General features: G+C 38.9%; 1 protein-coding gene across 4 annotated transcripts in view; it reads right to left on the bottom strand.

Annotated features, from left to right (window-relative positions):
- FRG1 (FSHD region gene 1) overlaps nt 1–13,312 on the bottom strand; it is a 164,778-nt gene extending 151,466 nt beyond the window's left edge. For 2 of the 4 annotated variants that reach the window (XR_016547299.1, XM_090379898.1), the window contains exon 1: nt 13,183–13,294. The gene's annotated coding sequence lies outside the window, so the exon portion shown is untranslated. Of the gene's footprint in view, nt 1–13,066; nt 13,110–13,182 lie in introns of those variants that run through there. The other 2 variants (XR_016547300.1, XR_016547301.1) reach the window with 2 other exon arrangements.
- Nucleotides 13,313–16,020: the final 2,708 nt, after the last annotated feature.

Genomic DNA, 16,020 nt, shown 5'->3' with positions numbered 1-16,020 from the left:
CAAAAAAGACTAAACAAAAATTAGTTTGATGCTTTGGTGATTTTTGTTCATATATATTAAGCAGAAGCAATGTTTACTAATCACACAATGGTAAGTAATGACTCAAGAAAATGGTTGCTAAATGCCCTTATATCATATTTAGAGCATTTTTTAATTGTTAATTAAACCCTTAGAGATGGATCAGAAATCGCATATCTGTTACTCTGGCACTGATATTAGACAGTCACTGTCAGAGCTGATGGTACAAAAGGTATTTGCTAACAAATCATCATTAATCAAAATACATCATGGTATTTTGTGTGAATGTTTGCCATCTGCTACCAGCATTATTACTTAGCATAACTTACAGTGATTAATCATTTAAAAAACTATTGTTTGAATAAAAAGTAGTTCATTTAAAATGATTAATTTTTTAAATGTCCACTTATGTTGACACAATGTAAAAGCAATTACAGTTTTTGTATTAATATTTCTTCACAGGCAATTGCAGCAGCAATATTTAGATGTCCCAAACCTGCCAAGAAATCTAGATCATTTGAAATGATAGCATGAGAACCATGCATCATTGTCACAATCCAGACAAAACAATACAGATGAAATGTGAAAATCTCAAAATAAAATGTTTCGGGTATATCAATTAAAAAACATTACACAGCCCAACACCCAATATCATAAAACTAATTCATGATTAGTTTTTCTCATATGAATAAATGTCAAGTTGGGTGGCATGGGAGATGTTTCTTAGAGCACATAAATCTACAACCATTGCAGCATATTTTTACTTTTAAACATGGTAATTTTATTAATTAATGTATTCTTCATTTTTATTACATTATATCATCATAATCATCATAATCATAGTCGATGACATTTAAGTAACAGACATTATCCCCCCCCCCAACTTAATGTTGAAGGCTGGCCTGATTCCATTAAAATTCTTTTGCTGAAGAAAAAATCCGATGCTGGTTTGAGTTTTTTTTTTCCTTGTTCTTTCTCTCAGGATTTTCTGGTATGCTGGCACTCATTCCATCATCTACTGCACCATCAAGAGGCACTAAAATTCATGTTTGGATTATCTTCTTCAAAAATAGCAATAGCTCCTGATATGTGTTCAAAAGCCTGTGCCAGTCACTCTACTATCAGTTGACTTACTGGTGGCAAGCTGATTAGTGGTGAAGAAATGTCCTCCCCTCCTTCTTGTTACCTATCCTTTTCTAATTGTAGAAAGTCTTCATTTGTTAATTCTCGGGTGTGTGACTCAAGCAAATTTTCAATGTCCTCTTCATTAACTTTGTCCAAACCTACGTTCTGAACCACCTTCAGAGATTCCTTATAAGCAACTGTTATGTTGTCTTCAATATAAGCCTCTTAAGTCGTGGTAGAACTGGGGGCAAATTTTCTTCCATACCCCATTCATACACTGCATAGGGACCTATTGATTTAACCCCGGGGGCTCACATCTGGTGAGTATGGGCTTGGCACACCCAGGGTCCTGAGCTGTATATCATCGTTCTTCTCTTTCATGGTGATTCCCTTCTACTTTTGACACTCTCGCTCTCTCTCTCTCTCTCTCTCTCTCAGGGTAACTCGGGAACTTTTTTTTTTTTCCTGCTGCAGCATAAGCCTCAGGCTTCCTTGCACCATATGGCTGTTAATAATAATAATGTTGATGATATTAATAGCATCCTTGATGTTAAATGCTTTCCAAAACTCCTTCACTGTCATACTATAAGGGTTGGGATGACAAAAGATACTTATCAATGGTGAAATGGAATTTCTGCAAATTGTAATTTTCAGTAAATACTTGCAAAGGAAAACCCCTGATGTGAATTAATGTTGACTAGCCAATGCACATATATGTGCATTGGCTAGAAAGGGGTGGAAATACAGAAAGAAGTGGAAATACAGATGCTAATTCAAAAGAATAGTGGCCATGGAAATATGTATAGAAAAGGCATGCAGCAGAAAATGAAGGTCTGTATGATGCAGAGTGGGCTGACTTTATAGAAGTTTGACCATTAATTAACCAACTGACATCTTTTGGATAAAATCTAGGAGTTTTAGACAAGTTTCAAGTTTAGACATCACTTCAAATGCTGAAAAAGTATACCTTATGCCAAGTCAGATTTTTGATTTCCAAAGAGAATCAGCATCTGCTGAGAAGAAAAGTAACAGCAAGAGTAAAAGAGAATACCTAGTTTTTTTAAACAGAGGAAGCAATACTAGAAAGTGATCGATTTTTTAAATATGTACCTTAATTATGCAGGTTTCATCATTAATGATTAATGGGAATGGCACCTATGTAGCTAGGTGGGCAGGAGCAGCAGTGCATAGCACACACTTCTTGATTAGACCAGAGTTCGAGCCCGTGACCACCAAATACGGAGGATGCGGAAAGGTCAGGGAATGACCACCGCATATCCCCAGAGCAATATGGCCTTAGTTGCTAATGCTTCTAAAAACCAAATAACAACAGCTTAATGGGAATAACAACCAACAAATAAATTATACACTTAGTTGGGTTGAAATAAAAACATTGGAGCAGAAAAAGAAATCTGGGGTTACAATACAGGCAGATATGAAGTTTTCTGAATGGGGTAAACAAGCAGCCAAGAAAGCCCATGACCCCAGGGGTCTCTCTTTCTCTTTCTCTCAGGGTAATTTGGAAATTTAATTTTTTTTTTTTTAGCTGGTGCAGCACAAGCCTCAGGCTTCCTTACACTATATAGCTAGTAATAATAATAATAATGTCCTATCGATGATTTATCAAGCATTATCCTGTATAGATAGGGAGGTCATAATCCCACTGTATAAGGCAACTGTAAGAGAACATTTGGAATACCGTGTTCAAGTATAGAGACCTCATCTGAAAAAAGACATTGGGCTTCTTAAAAGGGTTCAAAGATAGGCAACTCGAATGGTGAGATTGGCAGAAGGATGATCGTATGAGAAAAGACACCGATGGGATACAGAGCTTGGCAACCAGACACCACAGAGGTAACCTGATTAAGGTTTATAAGGTTCGGAGAGGGATTAATAAAATGAATGAGGTGGAATTCTCACTGTTATAAAGATTTCCAGAATTAGGGGTCAACCACGGGAGCTAACATCTGGTGAGTATGGGCTTGGCATACCCAGGGTCCTGAGCTGGATATCATCATTCTTCTCTTTCTTGGTGATTCCTTTCTACTCTAGACTCTCTCTCTCTCTGGGTAATTCAGAATTTTTTTTTGTTTTTGACTGGTGCAGCATAAGCCTCAGGCTTTCTTGCACCATATAGCTAATAATAATAATAATAATAATAAATTCAAATTACAGAGGGTGAGGTTTAGATTATATAACAGGAAGTTTTCTATTAGTGTGTATCGATATCAGGCAACAACTCGGCGTTCTTGTGGGCCTATATGAGAGCTTGAAGGCCAGGGTGGATGCCCTCGAAGAAACTAAATTGAGGAGCCCATCAGGCTCTCAGCTGCCCACATCAACGCCAGAGCTTGCACTTGGGCATCGCGTGACACAGAGACAACCCCCAAGGCAGAATGCGCTGGTCCCGAAGGAACTAGTAGTTGTTGGTGACTCTATTGTCAGGGAAACGGGGAATATGATTTGTAAAAAAGATAGGTGGAACAGGACCAGGGTATGTCTGCCAGGGGCAAAGGTTGATGACGTTGTAGAGCGAATATCATCTTTTAAGGGCACAAAAGGTGATATAGTTGTACACGTTGGCACTAATAATATTAAGAGTAGGAGACCGGCAGAATTACTTAACAAGTACAGGTCACTGTTGAACAAAAGCCGAGAATTAGGGTTGAATTTGAAAGTGTCTGCAATTCTGCCCAGACACGATAGGAGGGAGTATATGATGAGAGCCTTGTCAATCAATTCGGCCCTGGAAAGATTGTGCAAGGCTCAAGGGGTAGAATTTTTTTCAGCCTGGACTGTACTTGTTAACAGGAGAGATTGCTTCTACAGGGATGGGATACACTTAAATAGAAAGGGTGCAAGAATATTTGCTGATGCTATCGAGGCAGTGTTAGGTGGGTCGGAAAACTGCTAGCTTGGGGGGAGACAAAGACCAATAGATTGACAGTAGCCACTGGCAGAGGTGAAAGAGATTCTTGCACTGTTTCTATTAGAATGAGCAGAAGCCTGAAAAACAAGATGCATGGTATTTCAGAGACTGCTGGGAGCCATTGCGGTACAAGTAAACACATGGGTTGTGTTAGGGTAGCTAAGAATAGAAACAGGTGCAGGTATACTTGCGTGTACACCAATGCTAGGAGTTTAGTAAATAAATTTGATGAATTTGAGGTATTGCTCAAAACTATTGTTGGGATATCAGAGACGTGGTGTCACACAGATATAAGGGATGCAGAACTGCAATTTGGGGAGTACAACGTCTACAGAAAGGATAGACAGGATAGGAAGGGGGGAGGGGTTATGCTATTAGTTAAGAAACACATAAAAACCAAGGAAGTGAAGCCAGTCGACATCGCTGGACAGTGCAGTGTTGAGTCAGTTTGGTGTGACATAAGCATTGGGAGATCAAAATTGAGAGTAGGAGTGTGCTATAGGCCTAATGACTCTGATGAGTATAATAAGGAACTGTACAGGGAAATAGAGTGGGCCAGTAAATCAGAGAGTCTTATAATGGGAGATTTTAATTTCCCAGATATTGACTGGAATTTGGGGGTTGGTTACTCACACACTAGCAGGGCTTTTGTGGATTTATTGGATGATTGTTTTCTACATCAGCATGTTCGGGAGGCAACTAGAGGGAGTAATACTCTTGATTTGATTATCAGCAGTGATTCTTCATGCATTAAGAATCTGCAGATAAATGAACCACTAGGTGGCAGTGATCACAGTGTGCTGAAGTGGGATTTACTGAAAGAGGTAACTACCATTAGGGGTAAAGGGAAGGGTTATTGCTTCCGTAAAGGCAACTACGATGGACTGAGACAGTATTTAAATTCTATACAGTGGGACCAACTAATGGTGTTACCAACAGCAAATTCAAAATGGGAAGCATTCAAAGAACTTATCTTGGAAGCTACTAGGCTTTACATACCAACTAAGAAATATTGTTCAAGGTTTAGGCCAAAATGGATGTCAGATGAACTAATGAGGCATATGGCAGAGAAGAAAAATGCATGGGATACTTACAAATTAACACATGACACAGAAGCCTATGATAGATACAAGTTGATATGCAACCAAGTTACAAAGGAGGTTAGGCAGGCGAAGGCAGATTACGAGAAATCCTTGGCAAGGGATGCAAAGAAAAACAGCAAAGAGTTCTTTACTTATGTAAACTCTAGAAGGGGATGAATCAGATTGGTCCACTTGATATTGATGGGTCAACTGTTGATGATCCTGCTCAGGTAGCTAACAAACTAAATGAATATTTTGCATCGACATTCACACATGAGGAGTTATTCAGCAAGGGGAATGCCAGAGGTGTATTCAACTCTAGCAGTAAGCTACAGAATCTTGAAATAACTGGGAGTAAAGTGGAGGAGAAACTGTTGAAGATAAACACAAGAAAGGCACCCGGGGTGGATGGGATCTATCCAGTTATATTAAAGGAGGCAGCAAAGGAAGTAAGCAAACCCTTAGCCATAGTTATGAGAGCTTCCTTGGACTCAGGGGAGGTACCCATGGACTGGAAATGTGCAAATGTGACCCGAATTCACAAAGGAGGATCAAAGGCTGAAACAAGTAATTATAGACCTGTGAGCTTAACTTCTGTTCCAGGAAAATTAATGGAGGCACTGGTTAAAGAAGCACTGCAGGATCATTTAGACAAGACTTCAGTTATAGCTCAGACACAGCATGGTTTTGTTAAGGGGAAGTCTTGACTGACCAACTTGATTGGATACTATGATGCAGTCACAAAAGAGCTGGATGCAGGGAATAACTTTGATATTATATACTTGGATCTTAGAAAGGCTTTTGATACTGTTGCACATGGAAGACTGCTACACAAATTGGAGCAGTGTGACATTGGAGGCAAATTGCTGCTATGGATAAAGGGGTGGTTGAGGGGGAGAAGACAGAGAGTGGTAATCAATGGACACTGCTCATCGTGGACTGATGTTATTAGTGGAGTCGCTCAGGGCTCAGTGTTGGGTCCATTGTTGTTGATTTCTGTATTTATAAATGATATTGATGATGGTATATCAAGCTTAATGTCCAAGTTTGCAGATGATACAAAGGTTGGCAGGGTTGTCAAGGACACTACTGACACTATGCTGCTGCAACAGGATCTGGAAAGGTTGAGCAGATGGGCTGAGAGGTGGCAAATGAAGTTTAACATTGACAAATGTAAAGTACTACACATGGGAAACAGCAACCCCAGAGCAACGTATCAACTCTGTGGTACTACACTGACAGTGGTAGAGAATGAAAGAGACTTGGGGGTGATTGTGCAGGCAGATATGAAGTTCTCTGAGCAGTGCAGACGAGCTGCAAGAGTAGCTCATGGAGTATTGTCAATGATATACAGGAATTTTTCCAGCAGGGATAAGGAGGTGATTATTCCATTGTATAAGGCAATGGTCAGGCCACACCTAGAGTACTGTATACAGGTCTGGAGGTCTCATTTCAAGAAGGATGTAGAGCTGCTGGAACGAGTACAGAGAAGGGCAACAAGATTAGTGAATGGAACAAAGGGGTGCTCTTACGAAGAAAGGCTTAAGTTTTGTAAATTACAGTGTCTGGAGACTAGGCACCAGCGAGGTGATCTGATAGAGGTGTATAAAGCCTTGAATGGTTTAAGCATGCTCAATGCTGATGGGATTCTTCCTCTAGCTCAGAAAAATCACCTAAGAGGGCATAAATTCAAATTGAGGAAAGACAGATTTAGGATAGACGTGCGGAAATTTGCCTTTAGCCAGCGGGTGGTTGGTTGGTGGAACAGACTGCCATCCCTTGTGGTGGAGGTTGATAGCCTAAATAAGTTTAAGGCTCAGCTGGACAGGTATTTTGAACGAACAGAGGGGTGAAGTGGAAGTGGGTTTTTTTTTTTTTTTTTTTTTTGGCTGATGCTGCATAAGCTTGCTTTCTTGCATCAAATGCCTCTACTAATGCTAATGCTAATTAGCTAGTGCATCGTTGAATGCTAGAACAAGTTGCCCTCACAGGTAGTTGAGGCCAACAGTTTGAATAAATTCAAAGATCAACTGAAGAGTTACCTGTGAGAGGAGGGAAGCATATAATTTGTATTTTTTTATCTACTTTGTTTTTTTTGCCAATAGAGCAAAAGCCTATGGTTTACTTGCACTATATGGAGAATACTATTACTATCATTAAACCCCTCCCTCCCTCCCTGTGCCCTATGCACTAGCAAGGCATATTTACTAAAGTGCAATGGCACAGTTGCAGCAGAATCCCCAAAAGTCATGGGGGGGGGGGACCTTGGAACAATACAACTATCTAGAGCAGGGGTTCTTAACCTGGTGCACCATATAGCTAATATACACAATATATCTCATTGCACCCAAAAAATTTTAATTCAGAAATATAATTCTTGTATGCGTAATATGGCTAAAAAATACGTTTTTAATCCTTAAGCAAAAAAATTTATATTTTAATATATGGTTCTTTCAAAATGAGGCCCTGATCTAGAACCTCATTTTTAAGGCAGCTAAAAACACATGTACACAGAGTCACCAGACTGCCAAAATCCAGCATCACCAAATAAGCCCATGCAGATAGTACAGCCATTATATTAATCATCCTTCCACAAGCTTGAAGTTAGAATCTCAGCATAAAAATTAATGACATAAGTCATTAATTTTTATGACTACGGGAGGATGATTAATATAATGGCTGTACTATCTGCATGGGTTTATTTAGTGATAAAGATTAATGACATTAAGTCATTAATTTTTATGCGCTTTTTTTCACAATATGGCAAAGTCTCGGGTTGATGGTGTTTTCTTTAAAGCAAACTGACCAAAAAAAATACTCACACTTACAGAAAACATATTGATCCCTCATTTTCTTAATTTGGTACTTAACATACACCGTATTTTCCACCAGATCTACTCATTACGAAGCAATAATTGCCATATTCTTTTGTTTAAAGAAAAGGGACTGAACCGCATACATCTTAAAAAAAAAAAAAAAAAAAAACAGTGGATTGCAAAATTTTGATATACAAATATAAAACTTATCTCAAAACAGTGGTTGAGGAAAGATTCCCATATTAATCACGGAAGAAACATTTTAAAAAAAAGGAAACTGCAGCCATTATCAACCCACTGCAGGATGGAAGCCTCCTCAACAATTCATGCTGAGGAAAATGGACCATAACCTGTGACACTGGTCCAGTGCGGGTTGGCAGATCAAACCATATTTAGCAGCCAGGGGTTTGAACCCCAGTCTATTCAAAGAGCGTGTGCTACTGCACTCCTAACCACTCTGCTACGGAGGCCATCAGCAGAAACATGGCAGAATAATTAAGTAGCTATTATATTTCAATTGTTATTAAAATCCAGAAGAATAAGTAAACAGCATTACAAAAACATTGACAGTATACAAGTGTTTAATATGTAAAATGTGTGTGAAACATGTTGCATTTCATTAACCGTAAATTACAATATGAGGAGCATATATTATATTTGTTCTGTTAGATTAATGGAACGTAAGCATCAAAATGAAAACAAGATTTACTTTTCGTTATTTACTTTTCAATTACTTTAAGCAAAAAAAAAAAAAAAAAAAAAGATGTAGTATAGATGCTACCAGGTCAGAGTAAAAAAACCTACCCCAGAACATTATACATGAATATTAGGCAATTGCGGCCAAGTGTTGATGCCCGTAAAGCTACCAATGCAGAATGTACAAGTTCAATCTCCCCACAAAGACAAAACAAAAAAAAAAAAGCTAGATGCACCAATGAAGAAGGATAATGTTAGCGAGGAGATATGTTTAAACAGTTAACTATTAATAAACATATTCTAACCTTTCATTATTAGTGAACTTTGTCAGTAAGATTAGAGTAATTCCCCAGATTAACACCAAAAACTCTATGTGGAAATGTAGCATCTCGTAACTCCATGAAATACAATAATAAATTATCTATATAACTGATTGCTGATGCTATCAAGGCACTGTTAGGTGGGTCGAAAAGCTGCTAGCTTGGAGGGATTCACAGACTAATAAATTAACAGTAGTTGCAGGCAGGGTGAAATTGATTTTTGCACTGCTTCTATTGGAATAAGCAGAAGGCTAGAAAGCAAGGTGATGGGGATTTCAAGGACAGCTGGGAGTGATAAGTAAATACATGGGCTGTTATAACTAAGAATAAGAGCAGGTGCGTGTAAACTTCATATACCAATGCTAGGAGTAAATAAATTTGATGAATTTGATGTGCTGGTCAAGACATCAAAGACAGATATTGCTGGGTATCAGAAATGTGGTATCACACAGATAAGGAATGCAGAATTGGAATTTTTGTATAGAAAGCATTGACAGGATAGGAAGGAAAGAGGGGGTTATGCTGTTACGAAACACAAAATCTAAGATAGTGCATCCAGTTGACATGGGTGAACAGTGCAATGTTGAGCCAGTTTAGTGTGACATGAGCACTGGGAAAGCAAAATTGAGAGTAGGAGTGCGTTATAGGACTAATGACTTTGATGAGTAAAAAGAACAACAGTACAGTGAAACAGAGTGGGCCAGCAAGTCGGACTGTCTTATAATGGAGGTTTTTACCTTGTTGGTTAATGAATCAAACTGGTGGGTTGGTCACTTGCACAATACCAAGGCTTTCATGGCTTTATTGGATGATTGTTTTCTACAGCAGTATATTCGAAAAGCAACCAGAGAGATTAATACTCTTGATCTGACTATCAGCAGTGATTCTTTATGCATTAAGAATCTAAAGATAAGGAACTACTAGGTGGCAGCGATAACAGTGGGCTGATGTGCATTTTACTCAAAGATTTAACTACCATCAGTGGTAAAGGAAAGGATTTTCGATACCGTAAAGGTGACTACAGTGGTACCAGACAGTTTTTAAATTCTATACAATGGAACCAACGATGATGTTACCATGGGAAACATTCAAGGAAGTAATGTTGGAAGCTACTAGGCTTTTGGTCCCAACTAACAAATACTTTCAAGAATTACAACTAAATGGATACCAGATGAACTAATAAATCTCGTGGTAGAGAAGAAAAATGATTGTGATTAATATAAATTATCAGGTGACAGACGATTATGGTAGATATCAGCTAGTAGTAGTAGTGGCATGGGATGCAAGAAAGCAAGTGTATGAGCTTATGCAGCATCAGCCAAAAAAAAAAAAAAAAAAAAAAATTACAAAACAATTCTCTCTAAATGTTTGTCCAGTTCCTCCATAAATTTATTTAAATTATCAACTTCCACAACGACAGATAAAAGTTAATTCCAGCAATTAACCACCCGCTGGCTAAAGGCAAATTTCCGTACATCTATTCTACATCTGTCTTGCGTTAATTTGTATTTATGCCCCCTTAGGTTCATATTCTGAACAAGTGGAAGGATCCCATCAGAATTCAGCGTGCTCAACCCATTCAAGGCCTTATACACCTCAATCAGATCACCTCTCAGGTGCCTAGTCTCTAGCCAGTGCAATTTGCAGAACTTAAGCTTCTCTTGGTACGAGGACCCCTTCATTCCCCTCACCAATCTTGTTGCTGCCCTTCTCTGTACACGCTCAAGCAAATCTACATCCTTCCTAAAATGAGACCTCCAGACCTGTATGCAGTACTCAAGGCGACCATTGACTTATAAAGAGAGAGAAATCACCTCCTTTTCCCTGCTAGCAAAATTCCTATATATCATTGACAAAACACAACGACCTGCCCTGGCAGCCTGTCTGCATTACTCAGAAAACTTCATATCTGACTGCACAATTACTCCCAAGTCTTTTTCATTTTCTACCACCATAAGTGTAGTACCACACAGTTGGTACGTTTCTCTGGGGTTACTTCTACCCATATGCAGTATGCATTTGTCAAGGTTAAACTTCAGTTGCCACTTCTCACCCCATCTGCCAAATTTTCTAGATCCTGTTGCGGTAGCACACTGCCATTAACAAGCCTGCCAACCTTTGTATCATCTGCAAACTTCAACACTAAGCCTGATATACCTTCATCAATATCATTGATAAATACACAAAACAATAGTGGACCCAACACCGAGCTCTGTGGGGCTCCACTAATAACATTAGCCAATGATGGCAGACAAATTGTAGATTGCAGACTAATGTTATTAGTCTGCAATCTACAATTAAGTCACAAAGGAGGTTAGGCAAACAAAGGCAGATGAGAAATCTTTGGCAAAGGATGCAAAGAAAAGCAGCAAAGATTTCTTTACTTATATAAATTCTAGAAGGAGGGAATGAATCAGTTTGGTCCACTTGATACTGATGGTTCGATTGTTGATGATCGGCTGAGGTAGCTGACAAACTAAATGGGTATTTTTTGTATCTACATCATTCGAACATGAGGAAGTGTGTAGGGAAGTGGAGGCCAAAAGTTTATCAAACTCTAACAGGAAGATAAATGAATTTGTAATAACTGGGATATAAGTGGAGGTGAAATGTTGAAGTTGAACATAAGAAAGGCACCTGGGGTGGATGGGATCTATCCAGTTATATTAAAGGAGGTAGCAAAGGAAATAAGCAAACATTTAGGCATAATTATGAGAACATCAGCATTAGTAGAGCCATATGATGCAATAAAGCAAGCTTATACAGCATCAGCCAAAAAAAAAAAAAAACTTCCCATTTCATCAATCCATTCACTCCAAACATTTGTCCAACTCTTCCTTGAACTTATGTATTCTTTACATCCTTGGAATCGGGGGGGGGGGGGGTGTTACCCATGAGCTGGAGATGCACAGATGTGACCCCAATTCACAAAGGAGGATAAAAGGGCAACACAAGTAATTATGGACCTGTTAGTTTAGCTTCTGTTCAGGAAAATTAATGGAGGCACTGGTTAAAGAAGCATTGCAGGATCATCTAGACAAGACTTCAGTTATATCTCGCACACAGCATGGGTTTGTTAAGGGGAAGTCTTGTCTGACCAATTTGATTGGATACTATGATGTGGTCACAAAGGAATTGGATGCAAAAAATAATTTTGATATCGTATAATTGGATTTTTGGAAAGTGTTTGATACAGTTGACATGGAAGACTACTGTACAAATTGGAGTAGTATGGCATTTAGGGCAAGTCGCTGCTATGGATAAAAGGATGGTTGAGTGGGAAAAACCAGAGTAGTAATCAATGGACACTGCTCTTCATGGACTAATATTATTAGTGGTGTCACCCTATTAATATTAGGGTCCCAATTCGGATCCCTGTTATTAATGGTCCATGTTGGGCCCATTGCTATTTTCTGTATTTATCAATGACAATGATGAAGGTATATCAGGGTTAATGTCCAAGTTTGCAGACAATACGAGGGTTGGCAGGGTTGTTAAGTACATTAATGACAGTACACTACTGCAACAGGATGTAGAAAAGTTAAGCAGATGGGCTGAGAAGTAGCAACTGAAGTTTAACATTGACAAATGTAAAGTACAGTAACCCCAGAGTAACATACCAAATGTGTGGTACAACACTCAGTGTATCAGAGAATGAAAAAGACCTGGGGATAATAGTGCAGTCAGATAAAGTTTTCTGAGCAGTGCAGACAGGCTGTAAGAGTAGCTGATGTCATCTTCTCAATGATATACAGGAATTTTGCTAGCAGGAATAAGGTGATTATTCCCTTGTATAAGCAATGGTCAGGCAACACCTTAAGTACTGCATATACGTCTTTAGGCATCATTAAGAAGGATGTTATATAAGCTTGATTTCTTGCATCAAATGCCTCTACTAATACTGGGATGTTACAATAAAAACATCGTAAATCTAAAATATATAGACTTTCATATTTGCGCTACAAATAATGTGATACGGTCATAAACATATCACGATTTACCGACTTCTGAAGACGCACATTTTAATACACAAATTGGTTCAGTTCAAAACAATTTTAAGAAACGGAGGGGTCTAAATACCGAGAATTTTTGCCATATATCTACGACGTTGGCCACAAACCGTCGTATTCTGTGTTAACAAAGTCATACACTTTTGTGGATCAGCAATATGTAAAAATTAAAAGACAATCACTTACAACTGCACTTCTTAAGGCTCAAAAAAATAATTTACCACAATCACAGAATGGTAAGATACTCTGTGACCACAACATAAATTCGTATTGAACCAATTTATATTTGTTTTTTCTCGACACCAGACTTCTGCCACCTGTCGGTAGGTACGTTTGACATTCTCTGCAGCTTCGTAGTACTGTACTGCCAAACGATGACACTAATTTCTTGCCAGGTTATAAAACTGTGACCATTTGTGCTCTTGTGGATAAACGTTTGGTAAAGTCGCCGTCTTTTCCCTACCCAGTGGAAAAGTTCAAATCCTGTCGGTGATGTCAGAAATGTATATGGTCCTTCACGAATTGGAGCCCAATGCTATTAAGGATAAGTTGCTACAATGGATAAAAGGATGGTTGAGTGGGAGAAGACAGAGGGTGGTAATTAATGGGTGCTGCTCTTCGTGGACTAATGTTATTAATGGAGTCCCACAGGGTTCGGTGTTGGGTCCTCTATTGTTTTGTATATTTACCAATGATATTGATGAAGGTATATCAGGCTTAGTGTCGAAGTTTGCATATGATACAAAGGTTGGCAGGATGGTTAATGACAGTAATGGCAGTGTGCTACTGCAACAGGATCTATATAATTTGGGCAGATGGGCTAAGAAGTGGCAACTGAAGTTTAACCTTGACAAATGCAAAGTACTGCATATGGGTAGAAGTAACCCTACAGAAACGTACCAACTGTTAAGTGGTATTACACTTAAGGCGGTAGAAAATGAAAAAAACCTGGGAGTAATTGTGCAGTCAGACATGAAGTTTTCTGAGCAATGCAGACAGGCTGCCAGGGCAAGTCATGGGGTTTTGTCAATGATATATAGGAATTTTGCTAGCAGGAAAGAGGAAGTGATTGTCCCTCTGTATAAGGCAATGGTCGGGCCACGCCTTGAGTACTGCGTACAGGTCTGGTGGCCTCATTTTAGGCCTGCAGATCTGTACGGGAGGCCTCTGTACACGCTCATTTGCTTGAGCGTGTACAAAGAAGGGCAACAAGATTGGTGAGGGGAATGAAGGGATCCTCTTACCAAGAGAGGCACCTGCGCGGTGTCTGATTGAGGTGTATAAGCCCTTGAATGGGTTGAGCACGCTGAATTCTGATGGGATCCTTCTACTTGTTCAGATTATGAACCTAAGGGGCCATAAATTCTAATTAAAAAAAGACAGAGGTAGAATAGATATGCGGAAATTTGCCTATGGCCAGCGGGTGGTTAATTGCTGGAACAAACTTCCATCTGTCGTTGTGGATGTTGATAGGTTAAATATATTTAAGGAGGAACTGGACAGGCATTTGGAGCGAATGGTGCGATTTTTTTTGGCTGACGCTGCATAAGATCACACACTTGCTTTCTTGCATCACATGCCACTACTACTACTACTACATATCTCTGTTAGTTGCTCACAGGTGTCTCGGATTTTATTCCTGGAAACCATGGTTTCATCCAGCAAACAGGTAAATAGACCACAGAACACGCAAATTACAAACACATCAAATGAACTCTCACTGATGCGCCTAAACCCCTCCCCCCCCCCAAAAAAAAACTCATTCTGTTCAACACCAGCTATCTGTTTTATTTTCTTAAATTATAACAGTTGATCTCAAGTTAGGAAGTGCTATTCTTAATATGTAAATTAACTTGCGAAATCACAATACAATTACCGTTCTATTTTTTGTCAGATATCAAAACAGAGATATCTGACAAAAAAAAAAAAAACGAACTTTTTATTAGGCCAGCACACACAGAAGAAATGTAGATAAATGGAAAGAAATACAAAGAGATGCGAAGAAAATTGTGACCTGAAATTATGACGTTGGCCTCCTAAATAAAAATACTGCACGGGCTATTTGATTTCAGCAGTCTGAAACCATCAGTCTCAGATTTTTAAAAAGTTCTTATCGTGGTACAGGTTTAACAGGAGTAACGATTAAACAACGAAAGCCAAAACTTTCTTAAAACCATCCATCTCAAAAGTTTTTAATCACTGTAAAACAAAAAGTTTTCGAATAAATTAATGCCAGATGAACTAATGTGACTTATGGCAGAGAAGAAAGAGGCATGGGATGCATATAAATTATCAGGCGACACAGAAGCTTATGACAGTTATAAGCTAATCTGTAATCAAGTCACAAAGAAAGATAGGTAAGCGAAAGAAAATTACGAAAAATCTTTGGCAAAGGATGCTAAGAAAAACAGGAAGTACTTCTTTAGATATATAAACTATAGAAGGAAGAGGATGAATCAGATTGGTCCACTTGAAATCGATGGTTCAACTGTTAATGATCGTGCTCAGATACCTGATAATCTGAAAGAGTATTTTAGCATTAGCATTAGCATTAGCATTACTAGAGGCATTTGATGCAAGAAAGCAAGCTTATGCAGCATCAGCCAAAAAAAAAAAAAAAAAAACCCACTTCCACTTCACCCCTCTGTTCGTTCGAAATACCTGTCCAGCTGAGCCTTAAACTTATTTAGGCTATCAACTTCCACGACAAGGGATGGAAGTCTGTTCCACCAACCAACCACCCGCTGGCTAAAGGCAAATTTCCGCACGTCTATCCTACATCTATCTTTCCTCAATTTGAATTTATGCCCTCTCAGGTGATTATTCTGAGCAAGAGGAAGAATCCCATCAGCATTGAGCATGCTCAAACCATTCAAGGCTTTATACACCTCTATCAGATCACTTCGCTGGTGCCTAGTCTCCAGACACTGTAATTTGCAAAACTTAAGCCTTTCTTCGTAAGAGCACCCCTTTGTTCCATTCACTAATCTTGTTGCCCTTCTCTGTACTCGTTCCAGCAGCTCT

Source organism: Mastigoproctus giganteus, chromosome 8, assembly GCF_048544385.1.
Source record: "Mastigoproctus giganteus isolate SK-2022 chromosome 8, ASM4854438v1, whole genome shotgun sequence".
Lineage (NCBI taxonomy): Eukaryota > Metazoa > Arthropoda > Arachnida > Uropygi > Thelyphonidae > Mastigoproctus > Mastigoproctus giganteus.
This window is presented reverse-complemented; position numbering and strand designations above follow the sequence as displayed.